The sequence below is a fragment of the Vulpes lagopus genome, chromosome 12 (assembly GCF_018345385.1).
Source record: "Vulpes lagopus strain Blue_001 chromosome 12, ASM1834538v1, whole genome shotgun sequence".
In the NCBI taxonomy this organism is placed as follows: domain Eukaryota; kingdom Metazoa; phylum Chordata; class Mammalia; order Carnivora; family Canidae; genus Vulpes; species Vulpes lagopus.
In genome coordinates, this window is record NC_054835.1 from 78580553 (window position 1) to 78598695 (window position 18143).

At 34.3% G+C, this 18143-nt stretch overlaps 1 long non-coding RNA gene across 1 annotated transcript in view; it reads left to right on the forward strand.

The window, feature by feature from the left end:
• LOC121472588 overlaps window positions 1–18143 on the forward strand; it is an 84093-nt gene that overhangs the window by 53758 nt on the left and 12192 nt on the right. The window contains exon 2 of the long non-coding RNA XR_005982949.1: window positions 11021–11105. This is a non-coding gene — a long non-coding RNA (uncharacterized LOC121472588). The remainder of the gene's footprint in view (window positions 1–11020; window positions 11106–18143) is intronic.

Genomic DNA, 18143 nt, shown 5'->3' on the forward strand with positions numbered 1-18143 from the left:
AATATAAGAACACCACAGTTGAGAAACAGAAGACTTACTTGAAATATCCTGCAAAGTGAAAGAGAATAGCTAGGTTTAAACTTCTTTGTGGTCATAAGAAAAAGTGGCAGTATAACTCATATTTAAAGTTCACATACAGACACACAAACATGTACCACACAAAACACAGTATGAGCAAATGCACTAGCATTAAAAAATGCAATTTGACTTTTATGTTGTACATTATCAAAACTCGAAGTATCATGGGAATGATGTAATAGTTATTTTCTGTAAATCTTAATTCAATTAAAATGAGCTTCAACTGTCATTAATGTACTTTCAGACACTCATTACTTACTCTTAGCTCCAATGTAACTGGTTTACTCATCCTCCTAAGAATATTGTGAACTATAATTTTCAAGTCTTTGACTTTTTTGGTAATGTTTCATGCTTAGGTGATTTGGAGGATCCAAATATGAAAAGATATCATCTGTAAGCTTATATTGTTTATAATTTAAGACAAGCAACTAAAAATATCCACACAAAGAATTCTTTCAAACATTTGTGGACGAAATAAAACTAACCCTTCATAAATTATTAAGAAGAGGAAATACTTTCTAATTCATTCTGTGAGGACACTTTTATCATGACATGAAGGGTAAACAAAGATCCAAGAGAAAAGAAATGAAGAAAGAAAGAAGAAGGAAAGGTTGGAAAGAAGGAAAGAAAGGCAGAAATAAAGAAAAGGGAACCAGATCAACGTTCTTCCTGAATATAGACATGAAAGCCCTTAACACAATAATATTCTATCAAATCTCATGATATGTATAAAAATAAATTCTCAACCACTACCATATGGGATTTATTCTAGGAATGCAAAGTTATTTTAATTTTTGAATATCATTTAATGCAATTCCCCATGTGATTTCCTCAATAGGCTCAGGAAAAGCATTTGACAATATCCAAAAAAATAGGAATAGAAGAGAATTTCATTAAAATCATAAAAAGTATGTAAAACCTATGGCTAGTATCATAGTCAATGGTGAAAGACTGCTTCCTTTATAAGACCAGGAAAAACAATAAGGTGTCTGCTCTTAACACTTCAACATCATACAAAAAGTTCTTATAATTATTATACTGTACACTTACATTCAGTAAAATTTATAGCATATGAATTTTACCTCAAAAAACCTCTCAAATGTTTAAGACAAGGAAGGAAAATAATTACCCTTTTACTTTGCTTTATTTGTAATCTTCCGTAGAGGTAAAAATATATAGAACATATTTTTTTCAATATTATGAAACTTCACATAAAATTGAGAAAATAGTTCAAATTACATTACTCAGATGTTTAAAACTTAAAGCATGTTAATTGCTCATTATTCTAAGTATTTGTTAAAATTCACTTTATTTTTTGGTCAAAATTATCTGGCTCTTCCAATGGCAATAAGCTTTTACCAAAAAATCAATATGTTCAAATCACAAACAAAATTAATTTCATGTATATATAAAAACTTTTATTCAGTATACCATATTCAATATCTAAATAGGTAAAAATAAATGTATGTTCTGATAAAACTGATTTTGAAATATAGCTATACATTTCAGCATCTTGTAATTGTTTATACATAGCTAAAGATATATTTACCACATTTTATCAGAATAATATCTATAAGCTATTGCTTAAAAAGAAGGGCACAAAAACAATATTTAACAATCAAGAAATGCAAAATAAAGCATATGGATAGTTCACTGTCCAAGATCCTTGCTAATATAGTATAACTATAATTTAAATATATTAGTATTACTTATTGGCAATATCCAGGTTTTGAGTGGGGAAAGACAACAGGAAAGCATTTTGTTGGTGGCGGTGTTTTCTTTTTTCAATTGATAATCTTCCCTTCTTGTTCTGGGGGGGCCACTCCTGTCTAATAAGGAAAGATTTACTTTGCAAATGGAATTATAACATTAAATGAGCACTAGAGGAACTGTTTTTAAACTTCTAGAGGATTCCTCTAGTATCATTTAATCACATGAACCATTTTGAGTCACATTTTGTATATGATTTAAGGAAGAGGTTCCATTTCATTAATATTACCTGTGGCTATACACTGTCAATTCCATTTCATTGATCTACATGAATCTATTCATAAGCTATTTCTCTTGATTACTGAACTTTGGAGTAAGATAGCACATCAGCATGTTTTCACTCTGTAGCATTTTATTTTTCACCATAGGTTTGAATATTCACTTTTCTTTGTATTTTCATATGGACATTGGCAACAGCTTGTCAATTTCTGTAAAATGATTGGAATACTTAAAAGATTTTACTGAATTGGTAGAATTAGTTTTAATCCTATACCCACTAGAGTCCGTATAGCTTGGAGAAAAACATTTCCAGTTTAATAAAGAATGGGTTCAAACTTGATCAACTGTCAACTTAATATAGACTGATATATGAAGAAGATACATGTACATATATACAACCAAATAGTAACCACAAACCAGAATGAGTAATAGATATGCAAAAAATAAAAAGGAAATCAAATGTATCACTAAAAAAAGGCAACCAATGGTGGCAGAAGAGAGCGAGAAAAGAAAGGAACACAGAAAAACTACAAAACAACCACGAACAAGTAACAAAATGGCAATAAACTACATGCCTGTCAATAATTATTTTGATAGTAAATGGCCTAAACATTCTAATCAAAAGACAGAATGATGGGATGGATAAAAAAGCAAGACCCACCTCTATGCTGCCTATAAGTGACTCATTTCAGACCTGAATACATGTGCAGAATGAGTATAGTGGATGACAAAGCATTTACCATGCAAATGGATGTGAAGAACACTGAAAGAGCAATTCTTATATTGGACAAAATAGACTTTAAAACAAAGGATATAACAAGACAAAGAAAGACTCTATAAAATCATAAGGGGAATAATCTAACAAGAACCTATATGAATTGTAAATATTTATGCATCCAGTATTGGAACACCCAAATACATAAAGCAGTTAGTAACAAACATAAAGGGAGTAATAGTAGTAGGGGATCTTAATGCCCTACTTACATCAATGAACAGATCATCTAAACAAAATATCAACAAGGAAACAATAGCTTTGAATGACACAGTGAACCAAATGGGTCTAACATATTCTGAACATTCCATCCTAAAACAGTAGAATACACATTTATTTAAGTACACATGAAACATTCTCCAGAAGAGATCATATATTAGGCCACAGAACAAACCTCAACAAATTCAAAAAGATAGAAATCATATCATGCATCTTTTCTGATCATAATATGAAACTAGAAATCAACCACAAGAAAAAAATTGGAAGGAACACAAATACATGGAGATCAGATAACATACTACTAAACAATGAATGGTCAACCAAGAAACAAAGAGGAAATAAAAAAAAAAAAAAACAAACACATGGAGACAAATGAAAATGAAAACACAGTAGTCCAAAATCTTTGGAAGGTAATAAAAGCAGTTTTAAGAGGAAGGTTTATAGCAATACTAGTTAATCTCAAGAAGAAACAAAGAGGGCAGCCTGGGTGGCTTAGCGGTTCAGTGCTGCCTTCAGCCCAGGGTGTGATCCTGGAGACCCGGGATCCAGTGCCACGTTGGGCTCCCTGCATGGAGCCTGCTTCTCCCTCTGCCTGTGTCTCTGCCTCTCTCTCTGTGTCTCTCATGAATAAATAAATGAATAATCTTTAAAAAAAGAAACAAAGAAACAAAAGCCACCACACACACAAAAACAAAACAAAACAACTCAAATAAACAGCCTAACCTAATATCTAAAGGATCTAGAAAATGAACATGTAAACCCAAAAGGAAAGGAATAGTAAGGATTAGAGCAGAAATAAATAAAATAGAAACTAAAATACACACAAACATACATAATAGAAAAGACTGATGAAACCAAAATGATCAACAAAACTGATAAGCCTTTAGTCAGACTCATAAGAGAGAGAAATAAAACAAAACAAACAACAACAACAACAACAAAAACAGAACAAGACAAATACAGAAATGGAAGAGGAGAAATAACAGCAAACACCACAGAAATGCACAGAATTATAAGAAAATATTATGAAAAATTATTTGCCTACAAACTGTACAACCTGGAAGAAATGGATAGACATATAACCTGTCAAAACTGAATCAAGAAGAAATAGAAAATTTGAACAAACTGATTGCCAGCAATGAAATTGAATCAGTAATAAAAAAATTCCCCCTAAAAATTCCAGAATCAGTGTCCAGCTGAATTCTAAACATTTAAAGAGTTAATACCTATCCTTTGTAAACTTTTCCAAAAAATAGAAGAGGAGAGAAAGCTTCCAAATCCATTCTATAAGACCACTATTGCCCTGATACCAAAACCATATAAAGATACTATAATGTCTCTGATAAACATAGATGCAAAAACCTCTGATAAAGTATTAGCAAACCAAATCCAAAACTCATTAAAAAAATCATTCACCACAATCAAGTGATATTTATCCCTGGGATCCTAAGGGTGGTTCAATATTTGCAAATCAATCAGTGTGATATGTCTTATCATTAAGAGAAGGATAAAAATTATAGGATTCTTTCAATAGGTACAAAACAAACATTTAACAAAGTACAACATCCATTCATGATAAAACCCTCAACAATGTAGGTTTAGAGTGAATATATTTCAACATGATAAAGGCCATATATGAAAAACCCACAGTTATCACACTCAGTGGTGAAAAAAACAGAGTTTTTCACCTAAGGTCAGATCAAGACAAGGATGTCCATTCTCACCACTTTAATCCGACATAGTACTGGAAGTCCTAGCCACATCAACCAGACAAAGGGAAGGAATAATAAGGCATCCAAACTGATAAAGAAGTAAAATGTTTAATATTTGCAGATGCCCATGATACTATGTAAGAAAATCTGAAAGACTCCACCCAAAACCTACTAGAACTGATAAGTGAATTCAGTAAGGTCACAGGACATAAAATCAATGTATAGAAATCCATTGCATTTCTTTATACTAATAATGAAGCAGCAAAAAGAGAAATTAAGAAAGCAATCCCATTTATACTACAAAGCTGTAATAATCAAGAGTATTGTGACACATAGATCAATAGAATAGAACAGACGGGCACCTGGGTGGCTCAGTTGGTTAAGTACCTGCCTTTGGCTCAGGCCATGATCCCAGGTCCCTGCACTGGGCTTACTGCTCAGTATGGAGCCTGCTTCTCCCTCTCCCTCTGCTACTCTCCCAGCTTGTGCTCTCCCTTTGTCAAATAAGTAAATAAAATCTTAAAAAAAAATAAAACATGCTGAGTGAAATAAGGCAATTGGAGGACAAACATTATATGGTCTCATTCATTTGGGGAATATAAAAAATAGTGACAGGGAATAATGGGGAACGTAGAAAAAAATGAGTGGGAAATATCAGAAAGGGAGACAGAACATGAGAGACTCCTAACTCTGGGAAACGAACTAGGGGTGGGGGAAGGGGAGGTGGGCGGGGGATGGGGGCGACTGAGTGATGGGCACTGAGGGGGGCACTTGACGGGATGAGCACTGGGTGTTATTCTATATGTTGGCAAATTGAACAATAAAAAATAAATTTACAAAAAAAAAAAATAGAACAGAGTAGATAGCCAAGGGGGGGGGGGGGCATGATTATATGGTCAATTATTCTTCAACAAAGGAGGCAAGAATATCCAATGTGAAAGCCAATCTCTTCAACAAATGGTGCTGGGAAAAAAGAGCAGCTACATGCAAAAAAAAAAAAAAAAAAAAGAAACTGGACCACTCTCTTAAACCATACACAAAAATAAACTCAGTGGATTAAGTACCTAAATGTGAGACCTGAAACCATAAAAATCCTAGAAGACAGCACAGGCAGTAATTTCTCTGACATTGGTCATAGCAACATTTTTCTTGATACGTCTCCTGAGAAAAGAGAAACAAAAGCAAACATAAACTATTGTGACTATATAAAAATAAAAAGCTTCTGCACAGCAAAGGAAACAGTAAAAAAAAAAAAGAAATTAAAATAAAAGGCAACCTACTAAATAAAAGAAGATATTTACAAATGACTTATCCAACAAAAGGTTAGTATCCAAAATATATAAAGAACTTACATAACATAAAAAACCCAAATAATTAGATTAAAAAGGCCTAAGACATGAGCAGAAATTTCTCTAAAGAAGAAATACAGATGGTCAACACATGAAAAGATGCTTAACATCACTCATCATCAGCGAAATGAAAACCAAAATCACAATGAGATTATCACATCACACTTGTCAGAATAGCTAAAATCAAAACAACCAGAAATAAGTGTTGACAAGGATGTGGAGAAAAAGGAACTCTCTTGCACTGTTTTTGGGAATGCAAACTGATGCAGCCACTCTAGAAACAGTAATGGAAGTTTCTCAAAAAATTAAAATGGAATCATATGGTCCAGTAATTCCACTACAGAGTATTTACCCAAAGAATACAAAAACACTAATTCAAAGGAATACACGCACCCTATGTTTATTGCAGCATTATTTACAAAATCCAAGTTATGGAAGCAGCCCATGTGCCCATCAACAGATGAATGGATAAAGAAAAAGTGCTATTTATATACCATGAAATATTAACCTTAAAAATGAATGAAATCTTGCCATTTGCAACAATATAAATGGATCTAGAGAGCATAATGCTAAGCAAATTAAGTCAGAGAAAGACAAATACGAAATGATTTCACTCACATGCAGAATTTAAGAATCAAAACAAATGAACAATGAAAAAAAGAGACAAACCAAAACACAGACTCTTAACTACAGAGAATAAACTGATGATTACCAGAGGGGGTGCAGTGGGGCGATGGGTGAAATAGGTGATGGAGATTAAAGAGTATCCTGATCTTGATGAGCACCGAGTAAGGTTAAAGAATTGTTGAATCATTATATTGTATATCGAAACTAATATACCACTGTGTGTTAACTATATTGAATTTAAAAAAAATCCAGTCATAAAAAACAACATAGTTCCATTTCTTTGGATCTCAGTTTCTTCAACAATGAGTTCTGTAGCCTTATAATTTGTGACTTCAAAATAGGTAGTACTAAAGGAATTAAGTAGTATTCCTGGTTTTTAAGCCATTAAACATCAGGAGAGAAAATTGGGTTTCCACCAGAATGTGAAAGTTTGGGATACAGATACCATTCTGTGATAGACATTTTTGGGTTGTCTGTGCCATTCAGAATGAAGCTGTCCTCTCAGGAAACTCATGTCCTCCCTATGGCATTACATGTACAGGGCCCTAGCAATTGCATTGGTAAATGATGCAAATGATCGTACTGTCTGACCAGGAGTATTGGATCCAGTATATGCACCTGGACCAAATCAGAACAATCAGATTTTCTTCTGGCGTCCTTATTTGTGTCTGATAAACCTCCTCTGTGCAAATGGACCTATAACATGTGAATCTGGAATCCTGGATCATCATTTATTACTCCGTAGGTTGGAAAGCCGAGAAGAGGGAGAGGGGGAGGGAGAGAGGAGAAGGTGGAGGAAAGGAGGGAGAGAAATTCATTTTATAAACCACAAAGAGCATATAACATTTTAGAAACCCACATTTTCTAGAAGGTGAGGTCCAAAGTTGAGGGTTGGAATTGTGATTCTACTTATTAAATTCTCTCTTTTCTTTTTCTTTTTTTTTTTTTTTTTGCTTTTTTCTTCAATTTTGATCCATAATAGTTTTTTGAGATGCAGAAAGGCATAGTTTGGTGACAAAAGCAGTAGCACAGGGACACCTGGCTGGCTCAGTGGTTGAGCGTCTGCCTTCCACTCAGGTCGTGATCCCAGGATCCTAGGATGGAGTCTGACATCAGGCTCCCCACAGGGAGTCTGCTTCTCCCTCTGCCTGTGTCTCTGCCTCTCTCTGTGGGTCTCTCATGAATAAATAAAAAAATAAAAATAAAAATAAATAAAGTATTTTTGTTTTTTAAAAAAGAAAATACCAATAGCACATATGTCACAAATTTCAGGAAATCACTGACATCTTTCATTTTAGCCAATGATCTATATAGAGTCATCATTAATCTGAAGTAGCCAGTTCTCTCAATACAAGTAATTCAAATCTGCTTAATAAGATGACTATAACAAAAACTTATAAATCCTTAATATGTGTTTTATTCTATTGTAAGGATATTACAAATAAAATAATTATTCCAAGGACATTTCAAATTTGTATAATCCTTATAATAATCCTGTGAGAATAGGTATCATTATCTATCCCCATTTTTAGATGAAGAAACTGAGCCACAGTGGTTAAGTAACTTGCTGAAGGCCAACCAGAACTAAGCACTGTCATTTTCACAAAAGCTGAGTCCATGATTGTAACCATTATCCTGTACCTAATCTCAAATGAAAGGACAGATCTCTCAACAACTTCTCAGCCCAACCCCATTGTCTATATGTTTTCTAAGGCACAGTATTGATCATCCCTTTTGCTTTCTTTGTCTGCCACTTTCCCACATTTACTAGCTCATTTCTAATGGAACTTGGATGTGTCAAAGCTTCCCAAATCTTAAAACAAAATATATAATTACCTCTATTTCACTTGTTTTTCTAACTAGGCAACTTTTACATTCTCTTCATGCTCTCGAAAGCTAAACTTGTTAAGAGAATTGACTACACTTATTAACCTTTTCTTTAGAGTTATTTATTCCCAAGCACATTCCAAGCTGCAAATGTAGTTGCAACTCCTCCAAAAGATATTACTTCTAAGTTCATTATTGCCCTTTTGTCACTAAACACGATAAGATTCTAAAAAATCCTTTTTATCTTGACATCTCAGTAGTTTTTAACACAGTGAAGGTTTTTGTTCTCTTGGCTAAACTGGTTTCCTTGTCTACTTCTTAACTACTTTTGCGCCACCTTTGCTGGCTTATCACTTTAAAATGAGCTTGTAAATTGTAGAGTTATGTGCATTTTTGGCATTACATTTGTTGAACTTAATTGCCATTTAAAAATATTTTTTTAAATGACACTAGTTTGGCAGTAAAACAAAATGAATAATGTGAATGCAGAAATGCATGTGAATAGCAATGTGGCATGAATTTGATAGTACAGCAAGTACAAGTCAATGGAGGACTCACTGCATCTCCAGATTTACTTGCAAAGTAACAATGAATTTCTTTATGATGTCTGAAAAAGAAAGATACTAACAATAGATGAAGATGAGTTATATTTTGTTACTGAATTCTGTGCACAGAAATTGCCTTTCACATGCTAAGCTGGAAATTACTGGCACCAAAATTGTAGAATGGAGTTCAGTGACTTGGAAGAAAATTTTGGAAGCAAAAATAGAGTGCATTGTAAGAAATCTTAGAGCATTAGCATTCCTGATAACACAGAGAATGACAATATGTATGTGTGTGTATGTGTGTGTGTCTGTGTGTGATGACATCAATACCACCAAGGGGAGGCTGATTGTGAATAGAAAACATTTCTAGAAAAACACTATTTAGTTGATTTCACTTGTATTTACTTTTCTATGTATGACCAAGAGTGGTTATATGATGGAATCTAAGTAAATCCTTAAAAATATTTTTAAAAATGTAAATAATAAAAAAGCATTGCATTGTAGTTTATTAGTTTTTTCATAGTAACACAAAATAGCACATTTTACAATCAATAATATTTCAGATTAGATTAAATATACTATCATACTGTATATATTGTGTGATTATTTGATTTACTCTCCATCTTCTTTTCTAGAATATAGACTCCATGAGAATATGGACTCTGTTGTTTACCATTCTATCCCAGGTCTGCAACAATTCGTGGCACATAAAATGTGTGAATTTCCTGTCATTCGAAAATATAATTAAAGATGCATTTTATGTGTTGTTGCCCCGAGGTTCCTGGTGACCAGAGGCCTCTGACTTTGGCACAGTAGGCAGCTTTTGCTATTGTTATCTGTGAACATTTCAAGTTCTACACAGTGATATAAAAAGGGACTTCCTAAAGTAGAAGTTCACGAAGCCTACCTTCTGAGTTTAAACCCCATCTTCAGCCAATTCTCACTATCCCTCGAGCACTTCTAAATTTTCATAGAACTCTCTTCATTGCTCAGTTTGGTTTTGCAATTTTGGGGGGGGGGGTTTCTTGAGTTATTTAGTCTTTTCCCACCTGCCTCTAGAGAGCCGTCAATGCCATCTCATTGGAGTATTTATATCCCTGTTAACTCTGTTCTACCTACTTAATCTTTCTGGCATAATGCTATCCTCTATTCATATACGTACTTTTCTTTCTAGTATGTCAGCACCACAAATATTAGGGACATTAAGATTATATCTGATTGGATTCCGGATAGAATGATAAGATCATTTGGTCTGGCTCTTTAATTATAACCTTAAAATCATGCTAATAATATATTATACAGCACAAACTTGTTAAGGTTAAAATCAGAAGTTTTGACCATTGCATGCATAAAAAATCAGTTAACTTCCAAATATTACAGAATAGTCATACAGAAACCAAAAATGTTACACTAACTCCACCTTTACCTTGTCTTCCTAAGTTTTACCAGCCTGTGAGCAGATACGAAATTACACTGGCAGCCTATCCCTAGAGCAGATGGAAGAACGTTAGTGCTCAACAAAGGCCCCTGCCTGGTATTTTACAGAGTGTTTCACATTTTCTTGCAAACAAGTCTGCTCCCACCAACTGCCACCACCACTGTTGCTGTCTCCCTCTGGGCATTGGCACTAATCTACTCATCTTTACATTCTCCATTTGGGCCTCCATGAAATGTATTGCTGCTTTTACTGGGTACCAAAATCTCTTGCCATGAGCTATGGTCACCCAGCCAAATGCCTCTGCTTATGTACAAAGGTCTGAATGCCAAATGAACTAGGTGGTTTGGAGGAAACTGCGAGAGAGCACTGTGTAATCCTCTGAGTCTCAGGTTGGAGACAAAGAACTGCTATAAATATTTTAGTCAAATAGCTTTTAACCTTTTAACTTATCTGTGTCTTCACAGAACTCTAAGGAACTAGGATGGAGGACACATTGGAACAATTAATATTTCAGAATCACCAGCTCCTTACTGGAAAAACTGGCTGTATGTAAGTAGGTCCAACTCCCTACGGCTGGCTCCTTTTTTTTTTTTTTTTTTTTGCTAATGATGGAGTGTCCTAGAAGGCTCCTCAGCCACTTCTCTTAGGTCTGTCCCAACTGTTCTTAGAATATCTTTACTGCTAAGACTCAAGATTGTCTCCTGCTTAGAACTTATAATTACAACATGGAAAATGCACAATGCTAGCTGATTGGGTTATACAAAAAGTTTGTTTATCTCTTTTTTTTTTTGTGGCTTATATTCTAATTGGAAAAAATTATCTTAAAACTAATTTTGAAGGAATTCTAAAATGTCAACTTTGTACATCATTTATGCTTTCCTTTTTACCAGGAAAGATGGTTTTCTTTTGACCTGATGCTGGGTTTAGCTTTGAAATTCCTTTAGTTAAAAATGCTTGCTGTAGCTAATAGTGTCACTCCATAGTGATTAAGACTGACACAAGCTTCTGTTTTGGGTACAGACTTGTTTGCAGATGCTCCCAAGTTCTAATGACAGTTTTCCTGTAGATTCTTAATGTGGCTTCAGACCAGTCTCCCTTCCTGTCCTGAGCTCTGCCTACAAAACTGGGCTAAGGGCCTTCTGAGAATTATTTACATTTCATTCAGGGCTTAGAAACAGTATTGAAGAATAACACATTCAACAATACCATCTCTTTGTTATGTAAAATGGTAGTTTTTTTGGAGCTAAAACAAACATAGCCAAGCTTAACCAGGGAAAGCATCCCTTACCAATTTTACCTATAATGCCTTTGATACTTTATGCTAAGCAAATTCATATAGCTAAGCACAGTCAGACAGCTAGTAGCTAGAAGGGAAATAATTCCTGCCTTTTATATGGAATGAGACTATCATCCTTTCCAGAGAAATCATTCCTATTAAGTGGACAATTTGTCTCTTTAGAACAATGTGTAATTTTTTCTATTATTTGACATGAAAGAACATTAAGGGTGATATTTTCTCTGTGAGAAATAGTACCCCAATGAAATTATACAGTGTTGGCAATTAACCCTATGTGCCTATATAATGCTTAAAGAGCCTTTGATACAGTAAAGATATATAATTCATATTTTTCCCAAGAATGGCCCAGAATAAACAATACTGAAGGACAACGTTGGAGGACAGATTATATCTGACTTCAAAACTTACTATAAAGCTACAGTAATCAAGACAGTGTGGTATTGGTGAAAGAACAAACAAATAAATCAATGGAACAGAATAGGGAGCTCAGAAATAGACTCACATGAATGAAGTCGACCAATCTTTGACAAATAAGCAAAGACAATATGTGGAATAAAGATTTTTTTTTTCAATAAATGATGCCTGGGGGATCCCTGGGTGGCGCAGCGGTTTGGCGCCTGCCCTTGGCCCAGGGCGCGATCCTGGAGACCCGGGATCGAATCCCACGTCGGGCTCCCTGCGTGGAGCCTGCTTCTCCCTCTGCCTATGTCTCTGCCTCTCTCTCTCTCTCTCTTTCTCTCTCTCTCTCTCTCTCTCTCTCTGTGTGTGTGACTATCATAAATAAATAAAAATTAAAAAAAATGATGCCTGGAACAAGTGGACAACCACAAGCAAACAAATTAATCTAGACATACATTTCCATCCTTCACTAAAATGACTTAAATCATAAACCTAAATGTAAAATGCAAAAGTATGAAACCCCTAGAAGATGAACATTGGAGGGACGCCTGGGTGGCTCAGTGGTTGAGCATCTGCCTTCAGCTCAGGGAATCATCCCAGGTTCTGGGGATCCAGTCTCACATTGGGCTCCCTGAGGGGAGCCTGCTTCTTCCTCTGCCTGTGTCTCTGCCTCTCTTTCTGTGTCTCTCATGAATAAATAAATAAAATCTTTAAAAAAAAAGGATTAACATTGGAGAAAACCTGGATGAAACTGGGTATGGCAATGACTTTTTAGATACAACACCAAAGGCACAATTCATTAAAAAAATTTGATAAGGTAAAATTCATTAAAATTAAAAATTTCTACTTTGTGAAAGACAATGTCAAATGAATGAGAAGAAAAGCCACAGACTGAGAACAAATATTTCCAAAAGACAAATCTGATAAAGAACCATTACCCCAAATATGCAAAAATCTCCCTCTAAAACTTAACAATAATAAACAACCTGACTAAAAAATGAGCCAAAGATCTTAACAGGCACCTCATCAAAGAAAACAAATAATATGAAAAGATGTATCATATGTCATCAGGGAAATGAAAAGTAAAAGAATGTCATACTACTACACACCCATTAAAATAGCCAAACTTCAAAACACCGACAAGACCAAGTGCTGAAGAGGATTTGGAACAACTAGAATTCTCATTCATTGCCAGTAAGAATGGAAAATGGTATAGCCACTTTGTAAGACACTTTGGTGGTTTATTACAAAATTAAATACACCCTTATCAGACAATCCAGCAATCACATTCTTTGGTATTTGGTTAAAAGAGTTGAAAACCTATGTCCACACAGAAATCTGGACATGAGTGTTTATGGCAGCTTTATTCATAATTGCCAAAACTTGGAAGCAATCAAGATGTTCTTTAGTAGGTATATAGATAAATAAACTGGTATATTCAGATAGTGGATTATTTTTCAGTACTAAAAGAATTGGGCTATCAAACCCTGAAAAGCCATGAAGGAAACTTAACTCCATATTCCTAAGTGAAGTAAGCCAATCTCAAAAGGCTGCAATATTATGATTCCAACTCTATGATATTTTGGAAAGAGCAAAACTAAAGAAAGAGTAAAAAGATCAATGAGTTGTCAGGGGTTGGGGACAGGGTTTCAGAAGGGATGTATAAGTAGAACACAGAAAGTTACTAGGGCTGTGAAAATATTCTCTATGATACTATAATGATGGATAGTTATCACCACACATTTATCCCAAACCATAGAATACATAACACCAGCAGTGAACCATAATGTAAACTATGGACTTTGAGTGATTATAATATATTAGTGTAGGTTCCTCAACTATAACAAATGTACCACTCTGATGGGGGATGTTGATATGGGGAAAGGCTATGTGTGCATTGTTAGGGGAAAAGGCTATATGGGGTATCTCTGTCCCTCTTCTCAATTTTACTGGGAAGCTAAAATTATTCTAAAAAATGAAGTCTTCAGGACGCCTGGGTGGCTCAGTGGTTTTGTGCCTGTCTTCAGCCCAGGGCGTGATCCTGGAGTCCTGGGATCAATTCCATGTCGGGCTTCCTGCATGGAACCTGCTTCTCTCTTTCTGCCTCTCTCTCTGTATCTCTCATTAATAAATAAATAAAATATTTTAAAAATATGAAGTATTCTAAAGAGTGAAAAGAATTCAGATTTCAATAATAAAACTTACCAACAATATACTATTTTGTATATTTTGGATAATGGTTCTTTATCAGATTTATCTTTCTTCAACTAGCTAGCAATCACTTAAGAAACAGAAAAAAAATATACAAGTAGAAAATAAGATAAAACAGTTATACACACACACACACACACACACACACACACACGCACACACAGATACAAAGTGTTATGAGAGCTAAAAATACCAGCAGTGTTTTTCAGCCAGTGGTTCCAGGGAAGAGGGTAGTTTTAAAATGATTTTAAAGGCCTGCAATAATGAGATTTTAACAGGTTGGAGAAAAAACTTCTAAATATAAAAATATGATTTTTGTCAAAGACGGGTAAAAGAGTAAAATGCATTTAATGGAGGAGAGTTTAAATAAAGTATGTAAATGAAGTGGAGGGTCTCCTGGAAAGCCTTGCTGATGTTTCAAAATCTGTAAAAGGCTGTATCCTTGGGGAATTGACTGGGGTTCCTGATACGAACTCAATATTGCAGATCTTGTATCCTGATGCATGTGAGAATCAAATGTCTTTCAGGATAGAGTCACACTATCCAACCTCAGAGACCGATAAATAGAAGGACAACATATTAATGATAAATAGAAAAATCACATGAATGATTAAGTCACATTCAGATGACCAGGATATTTTCTACTTACAAGCAAAAAGTTTATTGTAATGCAAATTACAGTCTGAAAATGGCTTCATTAACATGGGCTCATAGGAGTTAGACTTGCTTTCCTAATTAGGTGCTATTAGCAGCAACTCAACAGAGTGATGGTCTTACTAGTGGGCTAATACTGAAGTCCTTGGCCAATACTTTCAGTCCTTTGGACAGTGGTTGACAGAGAGAATCGGCTTATGGTATTTGCTCCTCTGATTTTTTTTTTTTCCTTTTCTTCCCCCATCTTTTCTCTGAGAGATGTGTTCTTTGTTTAGTTATGTTAGTTCTGTCAAAAGGAATATAGCCCATGGATCCTTCCTCTCCTTTCTGCTGATGTTCCTATTATTCATTTTATGCTACCGTTATGGTTTGTCATTTGAAACTAAATTATTTACTTTTCATCCTCTACCCTTTTCCAGGTGTCAAGAACTACATCGTACACTTACATGTTTAACACATGTTTTTTTTTTAATACATGTCTTTTAAATGCAGGTGAACTTATTAATGGTTTATTTTGAAGGTATTAGACGTTTTCAATTCAACTTCATATTTTCTGATTTTTTTCACTGTCACTTTCTAACAAATAGCTGCTGAGATTCTTTGTTCTAAGATAATGTCTAAATGCCTTAACATGACAAAAGAGAATGACAAATGTATAGGATTTATCCATTTAAGCCCATATAAGGCATTGATTCTATATGTGTTTTTAACATGTTGTACATTCTAATAGAGTGGTGGAAACTGATTTAGGGATGACATGATGGCCTTAATTGTAAAGATCTCTAGGAAGTCACACATTTCTGTTCCTTACATTTGGACAGGTAGTAAAATGATTTATTTTTATACTTTGGTTTCCCTTGTCTGTTTTTTATTTTTATTTTTTTTTTGAATTATCTGTTTTTCTTCTTGGTACTTTCTTTTATTTCAAGGGCCCTCAACCATTTCTTTATAGGGAATTTCTCTCTCTAAATATTTTTAGTCCCCCCAAATCCACATACAGCCATGTAGCCCATATTTTCATTTCATAATAGTAATTATCATATGCTGAGTGCCTACTTTGTGCCAGATGTTACATAATTGTTTTATGAAACTACATTTGTTTCTTTTTTTAATGATTTTATTCATTCATTCATTCATTCATTCATTCATTCATTCATGAGAGACACACACACACAGAGAAGCAGAGACACAGGCAGAGGGAGAAGCAGGCCTGATGCAGGACTCGATTCCAGGACTCCAGGATCATGCCCTGAGCCAATGTCAAGTGCTAAACTGCTGAGCCACCCAGGGATCCCCGAAACTATATTTGGTTCAATCAAGTTGCTAGCTTGGTATTATGAACAAACATGTCAAACACAATCTTTGTTCAGGAACTTAACTTTGTTATCATTCTGGCTCTTCTCCCTCATTGTATTCTCATGACTTGCTCTCTCATTTCATTTGGGTCAGAATCCTTCTGGCCACACTATTTAAGTGAATTCCTCTCCTCACTTACCCTATAATCTCTGTGTCCTTGCCCAGTTATATTTCCTACGTTCTAAAACCTCACTATCTGATAAACACTGTATATGCATATATGGATATATACATATGTCTATCCTATCTCCTGCTCCAATAATAGAAATTCTGTGATGGCAGGTGTTTACATTGTTTTGGTCCCTACTGTTTTTACAGCATCAGACCAGGACCTGGTACATAGTAAATTACAATACATGTTTTGCTGAGTGATCAAAGGAATGACTAATCCCCTAACTATAGTTCAAAGAAATTAGCCCAGGTTACAGAAAAATTACTGTTGTCCATTAATGTGTTTTCCCCCCCCCAAAATAAAATGGATTTAAATTGGTATACTTATGTATATAAAAGTCTGTTACTTCACAATGTTGGGTCTGAAAGCCCATTAAACTTTCATTACAAAACAATAGTAGAAATAATAACAAGAATGATCTTCAGAAGAAAAATAGCAAAGGTATTGAAGCCACTTGTTTGGACCAGGCTTAGATGAAATAATCTCTTTCTCTCTCTGTTGTCTTTTTCTCTGTCTCTCTGTTTCTGTCTCTCTCTTTATCTCTATGTCTCTTTCTCTTTCTTCCTCTCTTGATAGTTCTTCCAATTGAACATACCTAGTATTCCTATGGGTGCCATTACATAGATTAGAAAACTAAGGACAAAAGTGAAGTTTCTCAAAGTCTATAGCTACTGAGTGGTAGCAGTTACTGAAATGTAACAACTGGATGGAAGAATTTGAGCTATGACACTATACCAAGGCATTATTTATCTTGTCTAGATTTGAAATGGTACCACCTTAGGCAAATATCTTCTGTTTATATCTTATAAGAGGAACTTACTCTTTAACTTTCTAGTTAAATGATGCAATGAGAAAGAGAGGAGAATTTGATAGATTTTCTTAGTTAAAAAATATTCATCATAGTTGAAATTATTTCTTTAAAGAACTATTTAGTTGTTTTTTTTTTAAAGAAGATACATTAGTGTTTTAGATTAAATGACCCAAAAAACCCAAATAATAGCTGCTCTATATTAAAATCAAGTCTAGCAATTTTGTAATTAAACTTCTTTGGACTGGAGCTAAAACTAATTCTGCTCATTTCAAAATTTCAAACTTCTAATTTGATGACAATTTCGCAGAAACTTTTCAATTTCTCTGAAATTATTCTGATGAAAATAAGTCTTCAATTTATTTTATTTTATTAGTTTACTTATTTTATTTTATTATTTTATTTTATTTTATTTTTATTATTTTATTTATTTTATTTTATTTTATTATTTTATTTTATTATTTTTCCCCTCACAGGAAGCAGACAACTTGCTAGCAGTTCAGCTAGGGGTGAGGGGAGTCCTCCTTAGATATCTAGAATGATCCTACTTTTGTTTTTTAATAGAATGTTTAAGGAATAAAGGGATTAGGGGTTCAGGATTCTGATAGGAGGAGTTCTTTCATAAACAGTAAATGTGTTTTAGGTTCATTACTGTAGTTTTGTTCTTTCCAGCATCAATCTCATATTCTA